Source organism: Protopterus annectens, chromosome 6.part0 (assembly GCF_019279795.1).
Source record: "Protopterus annectens isolate FY-2018-M chromosome 6.part0, PAN1.0, whole genome shotgun sequence".
Taxonomy (NCBI): domain Eukaryota; kingdom Metazoa; phylum Chordata; order Ceratodontiformes; family Protopteridae; genus Protopterus; species Protopterus annectens.
In genome coordinates, this window is record NC_056737.1 from 1,320,317,518 (window position 1) to 1,320,343,883 (window position 26,366).

The window sequence follows — 26,366 nt, forward strand, 5'->3', positions numbered from 1 at the left end:
ACTATATAGACATTATCTGCATAATAAAACAGACCAGCACAGCACATGATGTGTTAGATTGTTTGACAATAGGACCTGCTCCATTTTGGTCTGTTATACTGTGCACCATGGAATGATTTGAAATACAGTTGCACATACCTGTTTGCTTTGTGTATTCCAAGCTCACATTCCGTGGTTGTTTAGCACAAGGAGTGAGGAGGTGAAATGCATCTGTGTCACTCCTGTCTATCAGTAACACATGTCTTTAGTCCTCCAGGTATCCTCTGTCTTTTTCATTGGACCAAATGCAGACCATAACTATAGCACAGTACTGCAACAAGGCCAAGTACGCTTTTCACATGTATCATATATTCCGGTGTACTGGTTGTCTTTGCTCCAGAGTAATAGCTTGTCCTTGCTTCAAATAAAGGACTGTTTTGCATCAGTACCTGCATACCCTGTTCATGAATGTGTCCTATTGCAGTTACTTTGTGGTGCTGCAGTCTCCAGAGACAGCTTTCCTGTGAATGAAATGCTACTGTTTAAATACTTGTATCAAGCAACCCCCCCCCCCCCCCCCATTGAAACCTCATCTGTGGTGTTAAGGATCTTTTATTACTTAATAAAATATAATGGATCAAAATCCACTTAATAAAAAATGAAGATATTTTACAAAACAAATCATAAAAAGCATTTTTGCAAGGGCAATCTCCCCTAAAATCCCTTCAGTGTGGGGACTCTGCTCTCACAGTTCTGCTTTCAAGTCACATCACCATAGAGAAAGTGAGGAAGTCTCCATAACTTCAAATTTTTAAAATCATCCAGATAAAGTAAGTAATGTAGGTGCAACCTAACTACCAATCTCCTTCATGAAAACCTACATTTGGTAAAATCTGTTTGGTGAAATACGTTTGGGTTAACTACATTTCAGGTAAGCTTATACCTGTTTATGAAGTTGGCTGTACTTCAATGAACACAGTAGAATGACCATCTTCCTTGTGTAATCACAAACATTACTTTGGGAGATGTATTTCCGCAGTCACCTAATACTATTTCAAACACCTGGCTATCTGAAAGATCTTTATCTTCATTGTTTTCTGAGTAACATAACTTGCCAAGATTAAAAAAAAACATTAGTCAAAACGTTTTGTTTCGGAAATGTCATGTCAGTCACTCCTCTGTATGGGATACGGAGAATTCAGTAAAGAACACATTTTGACATGGAATAATCATGGATGCCAGTTTAGAGTGGTGTAGATGGATTCCATTTGTGATCACCATGTGATACCTTGAGGTGAAAATACACTGAGAATGGGGTCCTCCCTAATGCTTTGCAGAACACAGAGATATTTTTCAACATCAAATGATTGACAGAACATGTTCTTGTTTGGTGCCCTGTTAAACTCAAGGTCAAAATACAAGAAGTCTGGTATAAGGTTCGAATAGTTACAATATGCTAATTTTGCATTTATTTGCTGGGTTTGAGCATTGGTCTTCATTTTACAGATGTCCTATGTCATCCAGGGTAGTAATCATGTCTCTGTCGGTGAGGGTATAACTGTCATCTTTAGACTTCGATTTGATGTTCGGATTCCCAGCAAGTCTGTCATCTCCTTTAAATTTATTGCATTTAATGGTCCACAGTATATAGTTTGAGGATGTGGTTCTTCATAGATTTCCTTATTCTTAGTTTTGTCATCCAATGTGGCTCATTTTTATTGATTTTAATATCTGGGTTGATGATGACATCCAGCAAACTCACCTAAGGAATCCTTCAGTTTATGCAGTGCATTAGCTTATTCAGATTTTTTAACCTCTGCCAACTGTATAAGGGGGATCATCTGTTGGACTTTATTTTCTTTTTAGATGAGATCACCATTGACTTGAATGTAAAACTAATCTCTTGGACAGATTGAAGTTGTTCCATTTCAGCCTGGGTATACCCACCAATTTGGACACCTGCTAGTGAGGAAACCCCATTCTGGGATTTATAAAAAGTGAGCAACAATGATATGATACCTTTTGCTGAAGTCGGCTCCATCAGGAGCATATTGTAGATAATGGTAGCATTTTGGCAGTAGTGTTTAATAAGACTATTACAAATGCTCTAGATCAACATGTTGCATATATTTAAAAGAATTAAATAGTAGGCTGATTGGTCCATACCTGATGTTATCTAACAGACCCTTGTCCTTCTAAATTGTTTTAATTATTCCTAGTTTTCTACTCACAGTGAATCTTAGAAAAAACATATTTGGCTAAAAATTAAGTCTTAAAGGTTTATCATACAAATCTCTTAATGTTTTTAAAACACTTTTGTGATAGTTTCCAAGCCTGCTGCTTTTGGCAAAGTCCACTTTTCCTAAATAGGGCTTTATCTTTTTTCTCACTGTCAATCAAGTTATTTCTTTCAGTAGAATGACTTTTGTTCCTTAGACCTTGTGATTTAAAACAGAATTCTTCTCTAAAGTTGTCAGTAAAAGATATTTTCTCCTGCCACTGAAGTGATTATTCTGCCTCCTTCTTTTAGCTATGGATTTGGACCCTTAATCATTGCCCTTCCTACTGTATTTTTAAAAGGCTTTCTTATTATCCTTAATGCTTCTTACTTCCTTTCACATTTTGATCCATTCTTTTACAACACTAATGTTATCCAGAAGATTGACCTTACCTTGTTTGGCATATGCATTACAAAATTAACATTCTGCAGTAATCGGTTTGTGATCCTTATAAACCTTTTGTAGTCACTTTGATAGTTCTTGCATTTTTGTTGATGTTTTCTAATTGTCTGCATGTTTTATTGCTTTAAAATTTCAGTAGGTAGGCCTGTAGTAGGGGCCATGTTTCTTGTTTGTCTTTTCCTTCAAAAGACCAGTTCACCCAGTGTAGAATGTCCTTGATACTTCTGTAAGCAGTTTTCATCTGCACTTGGCTCTATAAGGGTACTACACATCCCACTGTTTTTAACATCCATCCTCACCATAACTATAACATAATAATTACCTACCACACTGACTGCATAACTGGTTTTAGCACTCGGAAGGCACGTCATTGTCCTACTTAACTTATTCCCTATACATAAGAATTTTTTTCTGTCTGAATTGAGTCCCCAGTTATTAGTATGCTATTTTTTCCTTCTGCTATGTATTTCTTTTAGTCCCCTCAGACTTCATTATTACTGGCCTAACCCCCCAGTGCCACATGTCCACACTGAGTCTACTACACACCATCCTACATCCTGGGGGCTCAGCTGTCTATGCTTTCATTTGGTGGTTTTTTTTTTTTTTTTTTTTTTTTACTATGCCCTAGCTACTTTCCCCACTCCGTGCACTCATTGTGTATGTCTGAGGGAAACTCACCTCTCTGGACCACACTTCCCCTTAAGGAGAGTCACCAATGAGCATCCCCCCCCCCTCAAGATGGGCATTCATGTTTCTCCATCTCTGTGGCTCCTTCAGTCACTTGAGCCACAAATGGAACCCAGATTGGCTAAGTTGTAGTCAAGGCTTTATTCCTCTACTCCACAGTTGTAGTCAAGGCTTTATTCCTCTACTCCACAGTAACGTTTTCCTTTGGGCATGTTTTTATCTGTCCGCTGCACAAAACTCATTCTGTCCTCTGTGATGACAGAATTGTCATGATACTGATTATCCATTCCTCTTTGGACAGGTGCCCCTTAATCAGTTCTTATTACATCAGCTTTCCCCTTTAAAGCTGAGTAACTTTCTCTTAGACTTTTCCATTTTTCCTGTTAATTCTTCAAGGTGACACTACATTACTTTTTACTTGGGTAAGTTTTTGTTTTCGTTTTCTTCATTTTGTTAATTTAGTTGTTGATTTTATAGGTTCATAGAAGATTACTAGGTTAATGACCCTAGAGCACTTACAAGGCTAGCCATATTTATCCCGAGTTGCCTCAATTGTCAGTGATTAGGTTAATGAAGTTTGCAGAGGTAAGGTCTATGGTAGTTAATACTGACTTACTCTGTCCAGGAAGGACATGGTCACCACCCCAGGAGTGAATTTGCAGTCACCCATCCATTGATCTAGGCTGCGTTTTGTAGAGGGTCAGGGAGGGGCTCTGTTTCACATGAATTTGTAAGCTTGTTCCAGAGAAGTGGCAGTCTCTGGGAGATGTATATATCTCTCCAGCTTGACCTGCTCATGTGAGAGGCTAGTTAAGATCCCTGAGCAAGTGACACTCATGCAGTTTGATTTACAAATGTGTAGCATTTCCATCAGGGCTGGGACAGAGACTGCCCTGTAAGCCAGGCTCAGGTCACCTCTTAGCAATCTGTAGGAGACAGAATACAGTGACAGGGCTTTCAACCTTTCTGTGTAAGACTTGTTTTGTGTACCCTGTAATTTCTTGGTGAGAAGTCTCTGTGGTCTCTCCATTTGTTGCAGGTGTCTTGTGAGGTACATGTAAAAGGGAGCATTGTACTCAGTTATTGGGCTGATGAGGGTTAAGTATAATGGAATTATGCTTAGAAATAGATGCAATGCCTTAACTTACAAGATATGCCACATAGAAGGATTTCCTTACTACTGTGGATACATGGTGGTCACAGTTCAGGTTGCTATCAACCTGAATATCTAGGTCATGTACCACTGAGTCTACACTTAGGGGGTACTGTCTATGATGTAATTAGCAGGGATGTCAGCTTTCCCAAAGGAAATAGTACATTTTTGGCATTTAGCTTTAATCTGTGGCTTTGGCACCAATCATTTGTCTGCATTAACCCTGTCTGCAGTATACTAACATCGTTCGGGGACTCGATTGCTCCCAGTTTGCAATCATTAGCAAACTTGGTCAACCACAGGCTGTCCAAGTTTGCCTGCACTTCTGAGAAATAAATTCCAGACAGTAAGGGAACCAGCATAGAACCCTGTGGTACAACACTGGTTTGGTCTTTTGACAGAGGTGAAGTCGCCCACTTTGAAAATGTGTCCTTTTGGTGAGCCAGTTGGTACCCATCTGGAAATGTAGGGGTTTATTCCCAATTGGGAGAGTTTCCCTATAATACCTGAATAGAGGATTGTGTCAAATGCCTTGTCTAAGTCAAAATGAGTGGTATGCATCGTCTTTCCCTCATCCAAGGTCATGGTGACTTTTTTTGAAGGAGTCAGCTATGTTTAACAGGCATAACCTACCTTAAACAAGTCTGAACTGGGTTGGGCCCAGAGACTGGAGATTATACTGTTTTCTGCACTTAATTTAAGTCATTATTTATTTATTTATTTATTTATTTTCATTTTAACTGCATTTATTTTAACTGTATTTGCTTTAATATTGTAGCACATTCAAGTGTGCCAGCTTGCACTGCATTTAAAGTGTATTACCGGTGCCAGAAAGTCTGCTCTTCAATTTTTTCCCTTAGATCTTCTTAGATCTCTTCTCAATTGCACTTTAATTAGCTTATTTACCTAGCACTTCATCAGGCTTTTTGTAGCAATTATTGTAGCACACACAAGTGCTATCATCACTAGTCGTCCTATAAGGAAACGGCTCCAGTACTTAGTAATGATGACCATCCCTTCTGGCATGTCTAAAGGTCAGTTTCTTGTGCTTTCTCCTATTAACCTGGTGAACCTGGCATTCTGAGGCAGTGTAGCAACTGGCTGATGTACATAGACAACTCTCTCCTCTTACCTCCCAACACTCAGATTTGTGAGAGATGCAGTTATATCTCCAAACTGGAAGCCATGCACACTCAAGCCAAGACCGGAATTGCTGGTCAAGAGGAGAAGGTCAACACCTGCACCACACCACATGGAAAACACAGCCCTCCAGAACACCCACCATCACAGCCCTCACATAAAAACACAAACCACACACCCACCTTCATGAAGGCTGTCAATAGAAATTTACCCAAACAGCAGAGACCTCCAAGGCAGAAATGCACTCGACCACCACAACACAGCACAAACCACAAGAAACATAGCTCACCTTCACTGTGTGCCCCTCAACCTAAGCCCCTAAGGCAAAACAGCTTGCCCAATACAATAATCGTAGGTGACTCAATACTGCGGTACACTGATGTCCCACTAACTAGATTGAATAAGGAGAAGGTAACAGTCAGCTGTCTATCAGGTGCTAGAATCCGACACATAATGCATGGACTCAGGTCACTCCACAAGTGCAAGTATGACTCTGTCATTGCCCATGTGAGTGTGAATGACCTGAGACACACCACCTTGGACTACATGAAGAGACATGGTGGAACTCTTGGATTATGTGGCACAGGCAGGTATGACCCTAGCCCTGATCAGCATCCTACCGTCATCCAGAATGATAACGCAGTGCAAACAGAAAATGATGGACTTATAAGCAATTGGCTAAGTTTCTGGTGTCATTCTAAGGGGATCCAGTTTGTCTGCTTGGGATGACATGACTGACAGACCTCGATGCATTGCCAGAGATGGCCTGCATCTGTCACCCCGGGTTTCCAGGTACTAGCTAAGGCTCTTGCCACCCCTATAGTGCCTTTTTTTAGGTGGTGTCCAAAGACCAAATTACCACCATAACAGCTATAAGTAAATGCAATCTGATGGTCATGTTGCTCAGTGCTAGAAGTCTAAATCTCAAGATGCAGTCACTCGAAGCACTCCTCAAAATGGAGAACATCAACATTTGTGCTGTAACGGAGACCTGGTTTAAAGCAGCAGAAAGCACCCCTGCGCTACCAGGCTGTAACGCATTCCACACCTTTTGGCCCCAGAACATGGACCGAAGCTCCAAAAGTGGTGGTGTCTCCATATTCATAAAGGATACACACACCTCCAGACTAGTAGCCCAGCATAATGCATCTGAGATACTCCAGGTACAAGTAACATTGGTTAAGACGACGATTCAGGTCATAGGCTGCTATAGGTCCCCAACCATGTCCCAAGACTCTCCCTCCACATTCCTAGGCACCCTGGAAACTCTTAAAATCCCACCCAACACTGTCATACTTAGGTGACTTCAACTACCCCTCCATCAACTAGGAAAACTGCTCATGCACCAGTGCACTGGCCCAACGCCTCTTGGAATTCATCAGTTCCAATGCCCTGGACCAGCTCATTCTTACCCCAACTACAGGAAGCAACGTCCTTAACCTGGTTATTTCTGACATGGGTAACCGTTGCTCCATACCCAGTAGTCAATTCCTCCTCCGTTAGATCTGAACACAAATTAATCACCATGGAAATCCACATCTCACCCCCCCCCCCCGCAAAGGTATCCACTATGAAAAACTTCTCCAAAACTGACTTTGGACTCCTAAAAACAGAGGTGGCTAACTTCACAGCACCAATGCCAAATCATGCACCAATGCACTGTACAAGCATGTACATAAATGTATGGAACTAGCCATACCCAACAGAATCAAGATGCTGTCCTCCAAAAAAAGGAAGCTAATGTGGTGGTCCCCTGCCATTAATAAACTCTACAATAGAAGGAACTGTTGCAGAAAAAGGTGAAGTCTCAAGACTGGAAAAAATCCCTTATTAGCCTCAATAAAAAGTTGAGATCCCTCCTCAAAACCTCCTAAACCAGCTATGAAGGCAGAATTGTGGCAGACACTAAAAACAACAAAGCCTTCTATAGTTATAGCAAGAATCTCCACAGCAACACCCAGATTTGCTCTGAGTTACTGCACAATGGTACCTCCTATACTGATCCAACTGATATTGCCAACATACTGGCCGACAGATTTAGTGCCACCTTTACCCCTCTCACTTCCCCCTAAAGGGCCAATCTCAATACCAGAAGAATGCCAGGCACCCAGCATTACTGCAGCACAGGTTAAAGCTTCATTGTCCAAGGCCAAGAATACAGCTTCCGTGGGACCCGACAATATCCCTGGCTGTATTTTACATGAATTACAAAGTGAACTGGCACCACATCTGTGTGCCCTGTTCACTCACAGCCTCACCTCAGGCTTTGTCCCTACTGAATGGTGCACTGCTACAGTCATCCCTCTCCATAAATGGGGAGCGAGTACAGACCCTGGGAATTATCGCCCCATTAGCCTGACTAGTCTCGTATGCAAGACTATGGAGCATATCATCATGGACCTAATTAACAAGGAGATAGGGAATCTCTAAACTCTAGATCCCATGCAATTTGGTTTTGTGAAAAGTAGCTCATGCCTGCTCAACCTGGTTGACTTCTTTGAGCCAGTCACCAGAGCTGTGCATGAAGGTAAAGCAGTTCATACAGCCTACCTCGAGCTGGCGAAGGCCTTTAATACCATTCCTCACTCAGGAATTATTGATAAACTCCCCAAACTAGGCATCAACCCTTATATAGTTAGGTAGGTTGCAAACTGGCTCACAGATAGAACCCACAGCATGAAAGTAGTGGACTCAAAGTCAGACTGCTGACCAGTCACGAGTGGAGTCCCACAGGGATTGGTCCTGGGTCCTCTCGTTTGGCATCTGCTTCTCAGAAGTCCAGGCCAACACGGAGGGACTATGGCTGACCAAGTTTGCAGACGACTGCAAGCTGGGAGCCATTATTAACTCCGCAAGTGATGCAGACATCCTACAGAAAGGCCGCACTGAGACCAGTGAATGGTGTCGAAACCATGGCCTTCAGCTTAATGCCAAAAAATGCATCAGTTCCCACTAATTACCACATTGATGGGAGCCCACTGAACATTGAAGGCGTTATAAGAGATCTGGGGACACAGTTTGACAGCAACCCCTCCTTCGACCACCACATTGCCACTGTGGTCAGAAAGTCCTTCTCTGTAGCACATCTCATTAACCAGGGGTTTTGCATCCAGGAAGAAAGAGGTCATCATTTCTCACAACTCTTCCCTCATTAGACCAATCATAGAGTATAATGCCCCATTTGGCATGTACCTCACTAGACATCTGCAACAACTGGAGAGGCCACAAAAGTACCTCATGAAGAGGATCCTTGGCCTTAAACACATGCCCTACATGGACAGACTCAAAAAACTCCAGCTTTTCTCTGTCTCATACCGTCTACTAAGAGGCTATCTCTGCTTGATTTACAAAGCCATGTCTGACCCAGCTCTGTTAGAAATGCTACATCTCCGCCACATGCTGCAGAGACCACAATGTCATTACCACAATCAACAGAACATGCTGGAGGGGGCAGGCCCATAACACAGAGACTGCCCATGCTCTGGAATAGACTTCCCATACACGTCAAGCAGAGCACCTGACTGGCCCTCTTGGGAAATAAAGTTCACCCCAGGGATCAACTGCAGTGGCTGTACTTGATAGACGCACTGGGAACTAACATCGGGTGGCACAATGCCAGGGCACTTCTATGGGCTAGGCTTGTAAAGGCTCCAGGGCCATAAGCCTAGTATACACCTATGAACCTGTGTCCTTGTTAAGGTCTTTGCCTTATAATTTCTCTAAGTCTTTTGGGTTTCTGTTACCATGACGGGAATGGACCCCATTCCCAAGTCAAAGTATGATTAAAGTTTATAAAATTAGTTTTCTTTCCATCTTTGATGTTAGCCAGACATAGCTTCATAGCTCAGCAATGACTCCTGCAATTCATATGGAGTTAACATGCATCAGTAACATTTCTAAGTACGATTGTAAATTCTTTTTTATAAGCTCGGTATTATTTTTTTTATAAGATACATTGCTCCTACTACTATTGGAATTCTCTGGGTATCCTCCTTACATATTGCCCTCATTTCTCTGCCTGCAAATCTTGGTATTTTATGATTTTGTATCTCTCTGTACATAAGACACTAGTTACTGGGTTGTAGCAGTTTCAATGAAAAATGCTACTTTTGTCTTCTTTTCATGGGCTACTATATCTGGTTTTCTTGCATCTGTTTTTTGTGCTGTTGGTAATGGTGAACCCATGTAGTATAAACTTCATTTTCTATAATGCTTTGTGGCTCGCGTTTTCAATGTTTTTCAGCTACTTCAATATTATGTTTGTACAATCCCCAGTGCAACAGTCTTGCCACATTATTATGCCTTTCAGTATACAGTCCTTCTGCCATTAGTATATTACAACCAGCAAAAAGATGTGTGACCATTTCCAATTCTGTTTTACAGAAACTACATTTGTCTGTTTCTCCCACATGTTCAATGGACTTTGTAAACCATTGTGTATATGTTGTCCACTATCTTGGGACACCAATATTAACCTTTTGGTTTAAATTCACCTCTCCTTCACCATTCCTGTGTTCGATCCTTATCAACATGAGGTTGTTCCAAGAGTTTTCCTTACTTACAACTGTATTTATGCATTTTCCACACTTCTTGCCTTCTCATGTGATCTTTCAACTTATATTCTTTCTTTTCTTTTTTGGTACGTTCAGTTGCTACCTGATTTTTATCTACTTCTGATTTGATTTCCATTCCTGCTTGACAACAATATCCTTCTGCTAAACTAAGCAGGGAAGTCATCTTAGACGTATTCTCCTCATGTTTTAAAACTTCACTACAGTTGGGTCTTGTGAGGTCAGCAGAAGTGTATGCAGTCCTATAATTGCACATCTATACATGTAATTTAAGGAGACCCATATGTCTTTCAGAACCGGGAATATATAGTCTTGGTATACACTGATTTTTGTAAATCATTTGATAAGCATGAAACATTCTTGTTTTCCTGTCCAACCGATCCAGTACTTTTTTGGGGCCAGCCAATCACTCCAAAAGGACAGGAAGAGCAAATTGGTTTATAGTCTGGCCTTTGTTATTAGATGTCAGCGCTGTTTTCAATATTAGTTGTAGTCTTCTAAATTATTCCTTACTAAGTTTTATTTGCATTTGTTCATGTTTTATTGTTGACCCTTCGTCAGTTCCCAAATATTTATACATTCCCTCTTGCTCAAGTTCTTTTATGTTACTTTCCTGTCCCAAACGGATACTTTATAGGTGCTGCAGCTTTCCTGCTTTAAATGTTGCTTTTGCACATTTATCAATGCCAAATGACATTCTTATGTCATCTGAAAAACTTTTGACCACTTGCAGATCTGTTTTCTGCTCCTCATCTGAAGAGCTGTATAGTTTTAAATCATCTACAAAAAGAAAATGAGAAATCTTCACACTTTGTTGTTTTCTGGGAGCTAAATTGCAGCAGTGGCTTAATCTGTTAAGTAGGCAGCTTAATGGGATAAGGACAAGAAAAAAGAGCAGCAGTGACAGTCATCCTGGAATATCCCCATTTAAATTTTTATCCCTGGAATAATAATTTGTCCTTTGCCATGGCTTAATCGCAAAGTGGTTTGCCACTGTTTCATGGTCACTGTAATGTATTCAATCAGTGTAGGGTATAGGTTCATAGATAGGTACTAGGCTATCTGCCTGAAGGCATTTATAAGCCTAGCCGGAATGTGTTTGCTTTCACCGCCCCCTTAGATTAGTTCCCTGTGCCTCTGTCCAGCAGAGCCATTGAAGTGATCCCTGGGGTAAACTTTTTGTTTCCCATCCACTCATCAAGGTTTCTCTTGAAGAGGGGTAGCGAGGAGCTCTGCCTAATGTAGATTGGAATCTTCTTACAGAGCAAGGGAAGTCCCTGGGGCAGGAATCTATCCCTCCAGCATGTTCTATTTATTGTTGTGGTGAGGTTTAGATCCCTAGAGTGTGTGGCTCTAGGGGATATGGTTTTCTTTAGGTGGAGCATGTCCATCAATTCTGGGTTGGACATGGCCTTGTATGTCAGGCAGAGATCATCTCTGAGTAGGCAGTATGCAACCGAGTACAGCTGGAGTTTCTTCAGTCGAGCTGCATAGGGCATCTGCTTGAGGTCAATGATCCTCTTGGTGAGGTACTTCTGTGGTCTTTCCAGTTGTTGCAGGTGTCTTGTAAGGTACATCCCAAATGGGACATTGTACTCTCTGATGGGTCTGATGAGTGATGCATATAGGGGCCCAATGACCTCTTTTGATCTGGATGCAAACCCTTTTGTGATTAGGTGGGCCACATAAAAGGATTTTCTAACCACTTTGGCAATGTGATTATCAAAGGAGAGGTTGCTATCTACTTGGGTCCCCAGATCCCTTAGTACATCTTCTATATTTAGGGGGCTACCACCTATGTGGTAGTTTGTGGGTACTTTGTTTATTCCAAAGGGGATAACTATGCACATTTTGGCATTTAGCTTGAGGCCATGGTTTTGACACCAGGTATCTGTCTCAGTGAGACCCTTTTGGAGGATGTCTGTGTCAGCCGGAGAGTCAATTATAGCCCCTAGTTTACAGTTGTCTGCGAACGTGGTCAGCCATAGTCCTCCTGTGCTTGCCTGTACCTCCGAGAAGTATATGCCAAACAGGAGGGGTCCTAGGACTGAGCCCTGGGGAATCGTTTAGTGTCAGACCTAGCTCCCGCAACTCTTACCATGTGGGTTCTGTCCATGAGCCAGTTGGCAACCCATCTCGTGATGTAGGGGTTTATGTTCAGGCTGGTGAGCTTGTCTATAATACCTGAGTGGGGAAGGGTGTTGTAGGCCTTTGCGAGGTCTAGGTAAGCTGTGTGGACCACCTTTCCCTCGTCTATCTCACACCTCGTATATCTTACACATTTGTAAGTGCTCTTTTATCCATGAATGTGGGATACTGTTGAATGCTTTTTTTTGTCTATCCATGCCATACTTAGATTCTTCCCCTTTTTACAGTCCTCCATTATGACTTTAAAAACAAATGATCCTTTGTTCCATATGACTTTCTTATGTTACCCATTTGTTCTGTTGCCATTATTGAGTTGTCTTCTAAATGACTATAAACTCTGTCAGCTCAATTCCAGTGTACAGTTTATACGTTATTGGAAGGCAAGTTATTGATCTATAATTTTTAGGTTAGATTGCAGGTTTCCTCTTAAGTGGGAGTATTGTTTTTCCTGTTGTTAACTAGGTTGGTGTCTGTTTGGGGTGTGCATATAAACAGTTCGTACTCATGGCTAAATCTTCATGTAAAGATGTAAATACTTTTAGCCAGTAATTAGTGTTTTCCATTTAGGATTTTTTCTCAACTTTGTTTCAATCTCCCTGGCCGTTACTTCATCCCATTTCATATCCTATGCATATTCTTTTTTACTTCTTCTGTCCATTCAGCATCTTTATTATGTTCCACATGCTGTTCATAGATATTTCTCCAAGTTTTTCTTTTTTTCATGGTGTTTCAATTCTTTTTGCCTTGTTTCCTAATTCTTTTTTGGGTCAACAGTAAATTGCTTATTTTGTACTTTTTCTTTATAGTGATCTGCATATCTTCTAAGTTTTTCTGCCTGTGCTGATATTTTTAGTTTATTTGTGACGGTGCATGATAGAGCCTGATCTGTTTTAACACTGCGCATTGCTTTTATCATGTCTATTTTTCTGAGTATTTTTGTTGATCTGTTGTCTCTTTCATACTCTTCTAACAGTGACACTTTTTGTTTTAATTGCTTTATAGTTTTCTGTGTTTGATACTTCCATGATGGCATTTGATTTCTCCCCTTCCTTTCCCTTGCTATCCTGTGTTTTTGTGGTAAGACCTTTGTTATTAATTAAGCTGCACAGCAATGTATCATTTTAGCTGCACAATAATATATCCTATTTACTTCTGTTATATCACATGAATTTCTATCAACAGTCCTATTTGCTGTGTTCATTTATTTTTTCACACTTCTAATGTTTTGACTTTCTGTAGTCTGTTTCTTTCATTCATCGTAGTATGTCTGTCCATCTCTATTGAATCAAGTAACTCTTCTCTTAGATCATTTTCTTCTAAACTGAGAGTATATTTTGTTCTGCATTTCTTGTGGGCATTCTACGGAAAGTTCCAGAGCATCTTCCTGTGCCACATTCTCTTCAGTTTCATCCTGTCATCCGTTGCTGTTTCATATGGGAGCTCACTGGCCTATCACTCCACAGCATTGACTGCATCAGAGTTGCCAAAGTTTTTTGTTCCATCCTTACTCTGTGCAACTCCAACTGAACTTTTGTACTGGTTTCCTTTGGAAGGCTCCAAAGTATCTTCATACAACAACTCATCAAATGTTTCCCACTAAACTTAGTTTGGGGATCCATTGCTTTATCCTGCTGTGATGTTATCAGGGTTAGATTTTCTACACTAAATCCTTCACTTCAAAGGTAATCCATAACCTCAGTTTCTATCTCTTGAATTTCTCCATTAATAATCATTTTTCTACTTTTCCTCTCTGTTTATTTTTTATATTGTAAAATTTTCCATTGCCGGATACCTTTGCCTGTATTTCTCTTCAAATGTCTTTGGTGCTTCTCTTTTTGTATTAATTAGTTTTACTTTCTGCTTTGCATAAATATTGCACCACATTAAATCTCTTTCTTTCCCATGGACATATTCCATAATGGTTCTTCCATGGCCTTGCAGATGAGGCTAGTTGAGCTTATGGGCCTATAATTCCCATGGTCTATTGATGTTCCCCCTTTGAGAGGAGGGATTACTGTTGCTGTCCATTCTTGTGAAACATAGCCCGTTCATAGGCTGTGGTCAAACAGGGATCCAAGTGGGCCTGCTAGGTTATTTCTTAAATTGTTTAGAAGGCGACCTGGAATGTTGCCTGATCCCACTGGTGCCATGTTTTTGGTCATGGAGAGCACCGAGATGACCTGCTGTCCTGAGATAATAAGCTGAGGAATGGTTGCAGGTATACTTTGGTGGATGACTAGAGGTGACAGAGGGGTGACATTTCCTCCAAATCTGTCCGCTAACAGGTTGGCTATTACCTCCGGTTGAGTATGGCTGGTGCCATCCACAACCATTTCAGTGCATATATGGTTTTATTCCCTTTTAGATTTTGTAGTAATTAAGAAAGCCTCCTAACTAAAGATAATCCGAAAGCAATTTTCACTTTGTAAGTAGCTTTGGAGTACTTGACAAGATCTCTAATTTTTTTTGTTTAAGCTAGAAGAGGGATTTCTTCCTTTGCTGAGCCATTTGCCTCTTGTTCTTGGACATTAGTTTCTTTCTGTTGCTGTATAGCCTATTTATACTAGGGGTTCACCAGGGTGGTTTGTTTTTCCAGCAAGACCTGGTTTTAATCCAGTAAGGTACAGCCAGTTCTATACAACTGCTTAAGTGGTTATACAGAGCATTGGTGTACACCTCTGCATAGGTGTCCATATCTGCATTCGAGGGGGTTTTGAAACTTCTTCCACCATCACTTAGTAGGATGTAATTTGTCTATGAAAAATTTGTAAGTGTTTTTGAGCTTGACGGGGTATCTGGTCTTGTAATTACATCAAACGAGACTGATTTATTGTCCAGTCTTACCAGAGAGGAAATCACACGGGGGGGGTGCAGTGCTCTCCCATGTTAGTGAGTACTATGTCCAGGATATTTGAGCCTCTTGTGCGTGTGCTGAATAGCTTTTCCAGAGCATTTGCATTGACAAAGTCCAAGAACCTCTGAGCCAGCATGTTTGTGGTCATGTACGTTTCCCAGCCAATGGTAGGATAATTAAAATCACCCACGAGTAAGGTGTTGGGCTGTATGATAAGTGACTCCTTTCAGTCCAGGTATGTTTTTCCTGTTTCATGGTGGGGGACCTATAGCTAGCTGTGATGTGGCAGGGGGCTTTGTCTGTAATCAATTGGTCATGGAGTCGCTAAACAGAGTTGTACTGAATGATCAGTCTTGAGGTGTACTCATCCTTAATGAAGATGGATACACCTCTTCCTTTGGTTCTTTCATGCTCAGTTTGTGGTCTGAATGTATGGAAGGTATTGTAGCCCTGCATGGCCGAGGTGCTTTCTGCACATTTGAGCTATGTCTCGGTGACTGCACAGACATCAGCATCTTCCAAAGTGGAGAGTACTTCCAGGCAGTGTAGTTTCCTCTTTAGACTCCTAGCATTAAGCAGCAGTACCCTGAGTTTATCTAGACAGGGTTTTATGTTGGAAGGTTGATCATTTTGACACTGCCTAAAAAAGCAGAGTAGTGGTGGCTAATGCCTTTGCCAGTATCTGAAAGCCTAAAGGAGACAGGTGCAGACCATCTCTGGCAAAGCCGGTTCATAGGTTAGTACTAAGCTAACTGCCCTTGCGAGCCATTGTAAGCCTAGCCAATTATCCCTTGTGAGACTCAAACCCTGCACCTTGTGTTTGTAAGGCAAACACCATAGCCATTAAGCCACCCTCCCATAATTTGGATTGTCGACCATGTCTTCTCAGGCTGAAAGATACTAGATCCCCTTGGACTAATACCATAAGCTAAACCAGTTGTTAGTCAATCATTTTTTGTTTGTATTGTGGCATTATCCTTGGAGAAGATAGAATGCTGCTTAAGGCTAGGCTTATACCTGCCTGTGACACGTCATGTCTTTTCATACAGTCCAGTGAGGTGCATCTCAAGTCATTTAACCCCACATGGACTAGGACAGAATCATACTGGTACTTGTGTTTGAGTGACTTGAGTGCTTGAGTAACTTGATGGATCCTGGCACCTGACAGGCAGCTAACTGTAACCTGCTCCTGTTCCAGCCTGGTGAGGGAAACATCCGTGTCTCACAAAATGAGTCACCCATGACCAATACATTAGGTTTTGTGGTGGTGCACCTTATGAGCTTATTTGTTGAGACACTGGTGTGCGTATTGTGTGTTGTGGTTGTTTTTACATTGTTGTTTGTAAGTGGTTTCCATTTGGGAGACCTCTGATCTTTAGGTAAGTCACTAGTGAGTACCTCTACATATGTGAGTTTGTGTCATGTCCTTTACTGTGGGAAGTGTGTGTGTGCTGACAATGTGTTCAGCATTTAATTTGTCCCTTATGTGATAGTCTTGCTCCAGTTTCGTAGTGTAACTACATCTCTTACATAAAGTATTTGTTTGTTTCAGGAGTAAGTGGTTGTCAGTATACATGAGACAACTGTACATTGCCTAAGGATGCCCATGTCTATCAGGCTGGCCAGAGAGATGATGGGAACTACCCGTCCAGGATAGCAGACTCTTACTGTATGTTTTATTAAGGAGGTAATGGGTTAATTTGACAGGACTGTGCTGGTATCAACATGATTACAAGAGGGACCTATACTTTCTATTGGTTAAGGTTGATCAATAAGGCAACGCTGCTCAGTGCACAACTGAGTTGCCCCTACCTAACATTATTATTAATATACTGCATGTTGTTCTCCATTTCTGAGTTTACAGTAATATCATACCTTTCAATACCCTCCTCTTCTATTTTTCTTTTAATAACGTTGTTACATTTATCCTCTTTGACAGATTTCTGACAATGCCTGCCCTTATTTCCCACACCATTGTGTTTTGTTTTATCAGCAGCAACAGCACATTTGTTTTCCAGGTGAAGATTATATATACTATCCATTTCAGCTACGACAACCCTTCCACCACTTGTTGTTGCTTCTCCTCTTACTACTTTCCCGTCACTGTTTGTTTTCTTGACCAATCTTACCATATTTCTGTCTCACTGTTGTTGAGCTGGCTACGTTCATGTCCATGACTTCTGTCTGTATTTTTAGGCAGTGTGTGTCAAGCTTTGTATTATATGAGAATGTCTCGAATAGCATTCTTCTCCTACACTATTTTATACTTGCTAATTTTCATGTAGACAATTTCTTATTCCTGCCCCTTCCCATGATGCTCTCACCCTGAGCTTGGATTTGTAGGTTCTTAAAGGGCCTCCTTGACCATCAAATATATTATGTATAGTAATTGTACAAGCACTCTGCTTATTTGGTGTTGAATGCAAGGCTTTGTTTTGCAGAACTGATTGTATTTCTAGTGAGTTTAGAAGCAAATCCTGTTTTTGTATTAGAGTATCCAAAGGCTTCCCTACTACTCACTGAAGTTGGACTGCTCGATTATCAATTGACCAAAAGTCAATTCCCTGACCCTGACGCACTGTCTGGCTCCATAGAAAAGCAGCGTTTGATGAATGGTTCTCCAAGCAGTGTAAACTAGGTAATTTCACATAAAGTCCTCCTGTATGTGTTTTTCCAACATAGTCCTAAATAAATTTGAAAGTTTTGAACAAGACAAATGTGATCCGTTTTGATTAAATACATTGGTTTGACAGCTATTTTTATGATAGCTGCACAATTCTTACATTCAAAAGGGAAACTGATGTAATAAAATTTTTAAAGCATATATATATTTAGCTCTTCCATATCTTGGATATTAACAATAGTGATATACTGTAGTGATCCTTTGTCAAAAAGGACATCCACAGTGCTCTCAAATGTCCTGCGTTAAGAATCATAGTAAAACTTTTTGTATTGTTGACTGTGTTATAGTTCTTCAAAGAGCTCAGCCCTGAGTGCATCTTCTTTTGGATGAGATGCCTAGTAACTATTAACATGTTGTTGCTTTGCTAGCCAATCCCTTTTGCAATATTACCAGCTTACCAATTTTTTTTTTAAATTTAACATAAGCAATTTATTCTTCAAGGGCGGCAGCCACTTGACTTTCTAGATGATGTACTGAAATATAAAGTTGTTTGCTTGCAGCAACCACTTCATTACAGATCTGTTTTATGTGGAATTATTCAGATGACTTTTACTTCTGCAGAGATTATGCATATTGACTAGTATAGATGGATTGTAATGACAGAAGTTTGAATGGCCTTTTGTGGTTTGAAATTTTCTGAAATAGGCTGTTTTCTCATTATTGTGCCATATGTTTTGTTTTATTGCTTAATGGAAAAATGTTCAAAATTACAAATTTAAAACTCACTTTAACAAGTGGTGCTGTATTATATAAGGAATATAATTTAATACAATCAGGAAAGTGAATCAAAGGACACATGCATGCATGGATGGTCCTGAAAATGTGTGTAAGGGGCCTATGGTTTGAAGAAATCTTGAAGATAGACTTTATCTGCCACCATTTCAATGCTGTTTCAATAAATGTGAGTTTCAAGGGAAGAGAAGGTTGCTGTTAATGCTAAGTCTGTTTTCATAGTGACACTATATTGTTTTGTGTAGCAAATGTCTATCAGTGTTTTAAATTAAATCCAAATATATGAAATTGTTGTAGAAGCAAAGAAGAAAATTGTATGCACACAGAGGTTTGAATGGTGTTTATGGTGACTGGGGAGAAATAGCTAATTAATGGGACACTGGAATGGCTGCGTGGGGGGGTGCTGTGTGCATGCATGCATCTGCGTCTGTGCTTGTTTGTGTAGGGGACAATGGGACAATTTATTCTTCAAGGGCAGCAGCCACTTGACTTTCTAGATGATGTACTGAAATATAAAGTTGTTTGCTTGCAGCAACCACTTCATTACAGATCTGTTTTATGTGGAATTATTCAGATGACTTTTACTTCTGCAGAGATTATGCATATTGACTAGTATAGATGGATTGTAATGACAGAAGTTTGAATGGCCTTTTGTGGTTGAAATTTTCTGAAATAGGCTGTTTTCTCATTATTGTGCCATATGTTTTGTTTTATTGCTTAATGGAAAAATGTTCAAAATTACAAATTTAAAACTCACTTTAACAAGTGGTGCTGTATTATATAAGGAATATAATTTAATACAATCAGGAAAGTGAATCAAAGGACACAAGCATGCATGGATGGTCCTGAAAATGTGTGTAAGGGGCCTATGGTTTGAAGAAATCTTGAAGATAGACTTTATCTGCCACCATTTCAATGCTGTTTCAATAAATGTGAGTTTCAAGGGAAGAGAAGGTTGCTGTTAATGCTAAGTCTGTTTTCATAGTGACACTATATTGTTTTGTGTAGCAAATGTCTATCAGTGTTTTAAATTAAATCCAAATATATGAAATTGTTGTAGAAGCAAAGAAGAAAATTGTATGCACACAGAGGTTTGAATGGTGTTTATGGTGACTGGGGAGAAATAGCTAATTAATGGGACACTGGAATGGCTGCGTGGGGGGTGCTGTGTGCATGCATGCATCTGCGTCTGTGCTTGTTTGTGTAGGGCCTGATCCAATACCCTTCCTAAGGCCACATTTGACCATGATCCTGTTTTGAAGTAAATGCGAAGTAAATGCATTTTCTTGCATGTGTCTGTGTATCCATGCATGAAAGTAATACAGGATTAGAGATCAGACAGAACTGCAGTTATTTTTACATTTAACAGCAATCCTCTAGTTGCACAGTAGTACAATGCTGTACAGATTTTTGCAGTGGATTTTTTTTTTGGTTTAATTTCACCTGGAGAACTGGATTAATCGCAGTAAATAAATCAGACAGGGCATTGTGGACTATCGACTGAAGGTAAGCATTTGTTTTTAATGTGAAAAGAACCAGATTTTCTTTATTTTTGGAGGGGGGTGGCTACGCTGCCGTGTGTGTTTGCACTTATTTTAATATTTTAAAGTTTGACGTGCGTGTGTGTGTACATGTTTAAATATTCTGAAATTGGATATTAATGTTCTTTTTTTCATTGTACGTTTCTGCTCTGTTTGTTTCGGTGGGGTTAGGGGGTGGCTAGCTGGGCTGTGAGTTAAAGGAATTTGCCCTTTCATTTGCTAAGCTGAAATTTTGCCATTTAACCTGGCAAGTGAATATTTGTGTTAATAAACTGGAATATCTTTATGCTTTTTTCTGGGGGGGGGGGGGGTTGGCCAGCTGTGCAGTGAATAAATGTAACTTGTCCTTTTCCCTTAGTCAGTTTAAATTCTACTTTTAAAGTGAATTTGTGTGAATAAGGCTGAATATTTATGCTTTCTTTGTTGGGGTGCTGGCAGTAACTTTGTCCTTTTCATGTTATTTTTAAAGGCTTTTTAGTGTACATTTGTGCTGTGGGAACTTATCGTCTTCATTTGCTCAGCTTAAAGTCTGGTATTAAGAGCTGGCTGGTGTGCAGTAGTAAAAAATAAATTGGAATATTTATGCTTTTTTTCTTGAGGGGTGGTTAGTTGTGTTGTTGATGAAGTAACCAGTGCCCAGTTTAAAGTTTAGCATTAACAGCTGGTGTGTGTAATCTTTATTCTATCTGTCTGTCTCTCTCTCTCTCTCTCTCTCTCTGAATGCTGTATTTGTAAAACTAAGTTGCAACCGTTCCTGATTTTGCAGAATGCCCTTAAGTTCACTTCATCTTGATCTATTCCTAATAGAATTTGAGGTCAGCTGTCCACATAAGTTACCAAATCCTGAACTACTGGGTCATCTCTTAGGGGTGTGTTGTCACTGTTGTAATTAACTTTCCAAAGGAGTCGATAATGCATTTTTGACACTTAGCTTTAGGCCATGATTATGGCACAAGTTATTTGTTTGAGACAAGCATTCTTGTAGGATTGCTGGGTCTTTTGGGGTTTTGATCACTGCTCGTAGATTGCTCCTTGCTGGCCATTATTTTGTTTAATTTCATAATTATTGCTAAAAACAATTGGCATAGAGTTGGAGGTGTTAGAAAAAATCTGTGTGTGCGCGTGGGGGGGGGGTAATAAAATCTGCTTCAGGTGTCAAATATGCTAGGCATACCATTGGATTATGATATTGCTTTTTGACTATTTTAGTGTATTTGTTCTTGAAATTAGGTTATTCAGTAGTAATAATGAGAAAATGTTGGAGTAGTCCTGAGCTGAGCAGTATTTTTGATGAAGTGTCAATATTAATTTATGAAAAGACATCAGGGGGTTCTTTGTGGGGAGAAGTCCTCACAAAAAATGGGTGCCTTCGTCCAGCAAACCTACTGGAATAAATCCATGTGGTTTCTGTTCCTACTGTAACTTGATTTGCCCTGGGCCACATTTTTATGTAGTTTTGAATTCTAGGTGTGAATGAGTATGTCAGATCTAGTTCTGATGATGAAGTCTACACTATAAGGTGTTCAAGTTGTGACAGCTTCACTGTGGGTAAGACCACACAGAATCTGTCACAGTGGATTTACAAGCACTAGTGTGGACTTCACAGTAAAAATAATATGAAAGCTTCATATAAATTGTATACAATGCTCACACTTTTATGCTGGTTCTTTGTCTTGTGTCTTCTTCTGAAAAAGGTTACAAATTGACACGCTGCGTAGTATTCAAGGGACATGTGCACAGTTCTCAGCAATGAGCAGGCTGTTTCCTATTCATAGACCTTTGTTGCACAAGAGCTTGCAGAGCACAGTATGCACTGCATGTAAATGAGTGCATAAATAGATGCAGGGGATGAACTGCAGGGAAATGAGACCATAATGATATGCAAATAGAGTGAATGAAAGTTTGATTCATAGCACTGTGTAGTAGTTTGATGGCATTTTGCTAGCCATGGAGAAAAAACATTGAAAAATATCATCCCAGTAGCCATCAGAAATGCTTGCAGTTATGTTGAGCAGCAATGTACTGTTTGGGATGCTGGCTGTGTTGGTCATATTGTGTATTCTCACAGACCTTGGGTTTGTGTCAGCATCGACTAGCAATCCCATGACCAGATAGAGTTGACTTGCATATCTTCTGGAGCTTGGTAGGCATATTTTGCCCAGCAGGTGAATTTCAGGGAATGCATATTCTTCCTATACCTGTGAATACTCTGCTACAGATTGCTGTTGCTATGTTAGCTTTAAGTATCTTTCAGTGACCAACTGGGGACAGATTGGGTGCCGTCTTAGGCTTGTACCTCATGTACTTTCAGTGATTTCCTCAGTGTTATGCTGCTACATGTTACTGAGCGCATATAATTTCCCAGGATTGAAGAGGAAAGAGAGCCAGCATTATGAATGGCTTCTGTAATATCAGTCAGCTCCATGAGATTCTGGATGCCACAGACTGCACTCACACCTAGAAAGGCTCCCATGGCCTACAATCCCAGAAATGTGTGTACATACACAACCCTACAATGTGTGTGTGTGTGTACATCTCTGGGAATGTAAGCCATGGGAGCTTTTCCAGGTGTGAGTGCAATCCGTGGCATCAAGAATCTCATGGAACTGACTGATATTGCAAACACACACCTACAATGTGTGTGTGCGAGTGTGTGTGTGTCTCTTTACAAGCGCACACACACACACACACACACACACACACACACACACACACACACACACACACACACACACACATCAGTGGGAAAGACTTCTTTTTTTTTTAACCTCGTGATTTGCAGTGCAAAGGGGATCATCATAAATATGTGTGTGTATATACAGCCTCTTGGTAGGTCTCCTGATTGTCACATTTGGTACATGTCAGACCTGTATGTCCACTTCCAGCAGAGTAATCTTGTTGGTGAAATTTTAGGAGTGGATCTGGAATGCATGCTGACACTTACACACTGTGCATGTAGCCAGTCCCCTGTCAAATGTTTATTTGTGGTTTACAGTTGATGCTGGTTATCACCTTAAACCCTTGCTCATGAACCTTGTATGTAATCCTGAAACTGTTGCCGAGATGAATTTCAACACTACTCATGCCCAGATATGAAGCATCAAACAGTGTGTGTTTGGCTGCGTTAAGGCATACTCATGATGCCTTGATATACCTGGGGATTCCCTGCAGTTCTTGCAAAGAACAACCAGCAAAATGTTTGTGTTATGTGCCTTTCTTCATGGTATAATATTGCATAGACAAGAATGGCATCATAAGTACGTGTCTGTGTTACACCAGCCACTAGCAGAAGGAGGTGAGGCCAGTTATATGGTAGTCAGTAGCATTCTGAGGTATGGTCAGTGGGAATCCATAGGCAGTGATGGGTAAAATAGATAGCAGTGTTTTCAAAGTCGAAGCATCTGGTAATCTACTTTGGGCCATAACATATATGGGGACAAGAAAACAGTCATGATGTTTGCAGTTTTCCCGTCAAGCTTTGCTGGTCACTGCATAGTCTGGTTTCAGTCTGCACTGGCTATTAGTTCAACATCATATGGGATGGAGGATGGTATGACTCTTTGTCGTTGATTGTAGAAGGTACCAGAGGGCACAGTAATGCATGACTGTCAACCCAAACTGTATGGGGTAAAATGTGATGGAAGGTGTGGTCACAAGTATTAGAGGCACAGTAGCATAAGACTGGCAAGAGAAAGTAGGTGTGGGACACTTATCAATGGGGCAGGATGCTAGAGAGGGGAAATCGCTGGAAGGCTAGATGGTGCCATTGATTAGCTTCCTGTCCATGTCACAGCATGCGATACTGTATACTTGACTTTTGGTGAGTCAGGGCTGAAGGACTCTTTCTGTGGATGAAGATCTACGTCATGATTTTAGCCGAGTGTATATTTGCTGGTCAGAGTGTCGGATGCATGATCTTCTGTGGCAGGGAGCATGGGCCTAGGTAATGTTCACTGTTGAGCAGTACCACAGCTGGAAGTAGGTAACCAATGTCCACTCACACTGTTGGCTACCCATGGGAAGGTGTGCTACATCATACTGATTGTGTGGACCACCCACAATGGCAGATCTCTCTTTGCATTTTGCTTGATATGGCTGAGCATGTCAGTCAAGTGATGGAGAACCTGGATCATTGTGTGCTTTTATGTCCCAATTACAGACTGCTACACCTGGTCCCGTAATAGTTGCACTTCCTCTAGCCATTATTTGAAGGTTATGCATCTTGAGTACTTGCACCGTTATGTTTTCAGAATCAGCAAAATCCTCCAAACATTGTCTGCCCCTTCCTGTAGAGCCACTGCATCCTGTTTATACATGCTGAAATGAGAATATATATATATATATATATATATATATATATATATATATATATATATATATATATATATAGATGAGGATTCATGTACAGGCTCTGAGAATTTATCTGTTCCTTTTGTAAACTGCCTCTAAGCAGCATGATCATAGTGCCAGACTTGCATATTCTGCTATGGTTCCACACAGTGAATAGTCTGCGGAATTATCTGCTGGTATGGCATGTATACACCAGGCCATATACATAATGCTGCTGTACCACATGAGGCTTTTTCACTGATGGTAGCCCATGACAGTCTGCTTACATTGTATTGAACAGCTCCCTTTCCAGCACAAACAGCTTTTAACTACTGCTGTGGTCACTAACAGTATAAGGTGAAGCACCATAAACCAGTATGTTACACAGCCTAGAAAACATGCCTGTTAGTGTATCATGTCCTTGATTATCTGAGCAGTAGTAGTTGAAGTGGAAAACAAACTTTAACCATGGAAACCCAGATATCTACAGCTATGAGAAGTCTCACGGCAGTGATCACATTATTATATCACTCATGGAATAGTAGCAGCCTAAAGGACACCACCAAGCTAGGCTCTGAAAACTTAAACCCGTTTCATGGACTATACAGGCAAATGAGGCCACGTATCCTGACTCAATTATTTTTACTCTTGTTGAATCACTGCCATGAGAGCTGCACATCACTGTTTTCTGAAGAAGTTGGATCTGTGTCCGACGAAAAGCTTTTTTGGTGCTTAAAATATACCATTTTATTAAATCGTTTGAATTTGAGGAACGGACTGTGCGTTTTGACTATTTGAATTACCCGCTGGCATTGGAGCGTATCCAGTTTGTGGTTGTGTATACCTTCCCAGATGTATCACACCGTTGTATCTGATGTGTATATGTAGATATAACAACATATGTGATGCAACAGTAATATCACTAACATAGTAAATAGTGTGGGAAGAAATAGCCAGGGAATTGTTATGGCTAGGCTTGTAGCTTTTTAAAGGATTCAAAACTGGAGAGGTTTGTAAGCTTATCGGGCAGCTGACGCAGTTGGTAGCACTACTGTCTCCTATCAGCCAATCTCTTGCTACACTGCTATCGTCACCGCCGATACCAGGGAACCAGGAAGTGGTTCAGCAACCGAGCGGGAGTGGAGTAGTGGTTGTAGGTAAAGAAACACGGCTTATTGATGACAGTGAGCAAACGGGCAATGCAAACGGCATTGCGAACAACAGTTTGGAAGCTTTTCCTCATTTAACTTTTCCCAACACTAATGCGAGTGGTAGGGGGAGAACGAGAGGTGGAGATAAACGATGTGGTTCACATGCACCAATGGACATGGATAGAGTATTTTCAGGTAGTGAAATTCAGCTATCGGATTTCTTAAATGTTAAATTTGATTTCAATACAAAATGTTTCAATACTAATACCAACGCCAGCTACAATACGATGTTAAAAGACTTGGACTATTATTTGTATAAATACAAAATGTTGGGCATGGATTGTTCTTATTTGAAACATTGTTTACAACTTAAAATAGTACCTAAAGGTCTTAGGGTATGCAAGTACCCAAACAATGTTATGGAAGGTACTGATTTTTTCAATGATTTAATTAATGCTTTTGATAATTGTGGATTTGAAATTATGAGAGCAATTATCAAAAATAACGAAAGAGAAATGGAGAAATTGTTTATGGATATTGATAATATTAACAAGGCTATTACAAATGATTTAGTGTTTACTGTTGAAATAGAAAATGAAAAGTACCACAAGTTTATTAAAGAATGTTGAATCTAGGTGTAAAGATGTTCAGAATAGGAAATTTGGTAAAATAGATAGGGACTTAAATGAATACAAAAACAAAACCCACTACCCAAAA

General features: G+C 40.4%; 1 protein-coding gene across 1 annotated transcript in view; it reads left to right on the forward strand.

Moving 5' to 3' along the window:
- LOC122804788 (protein mono-ADP-ribosyltransferase PARP14-like) overlaps positions 1–26,366 on the forward strand; it is a gene marked incomplete in the record, with an annotated part of 1,493,437 nt that overhangs the window by 1,076,931 nt on the left and 390,140 nt on the right.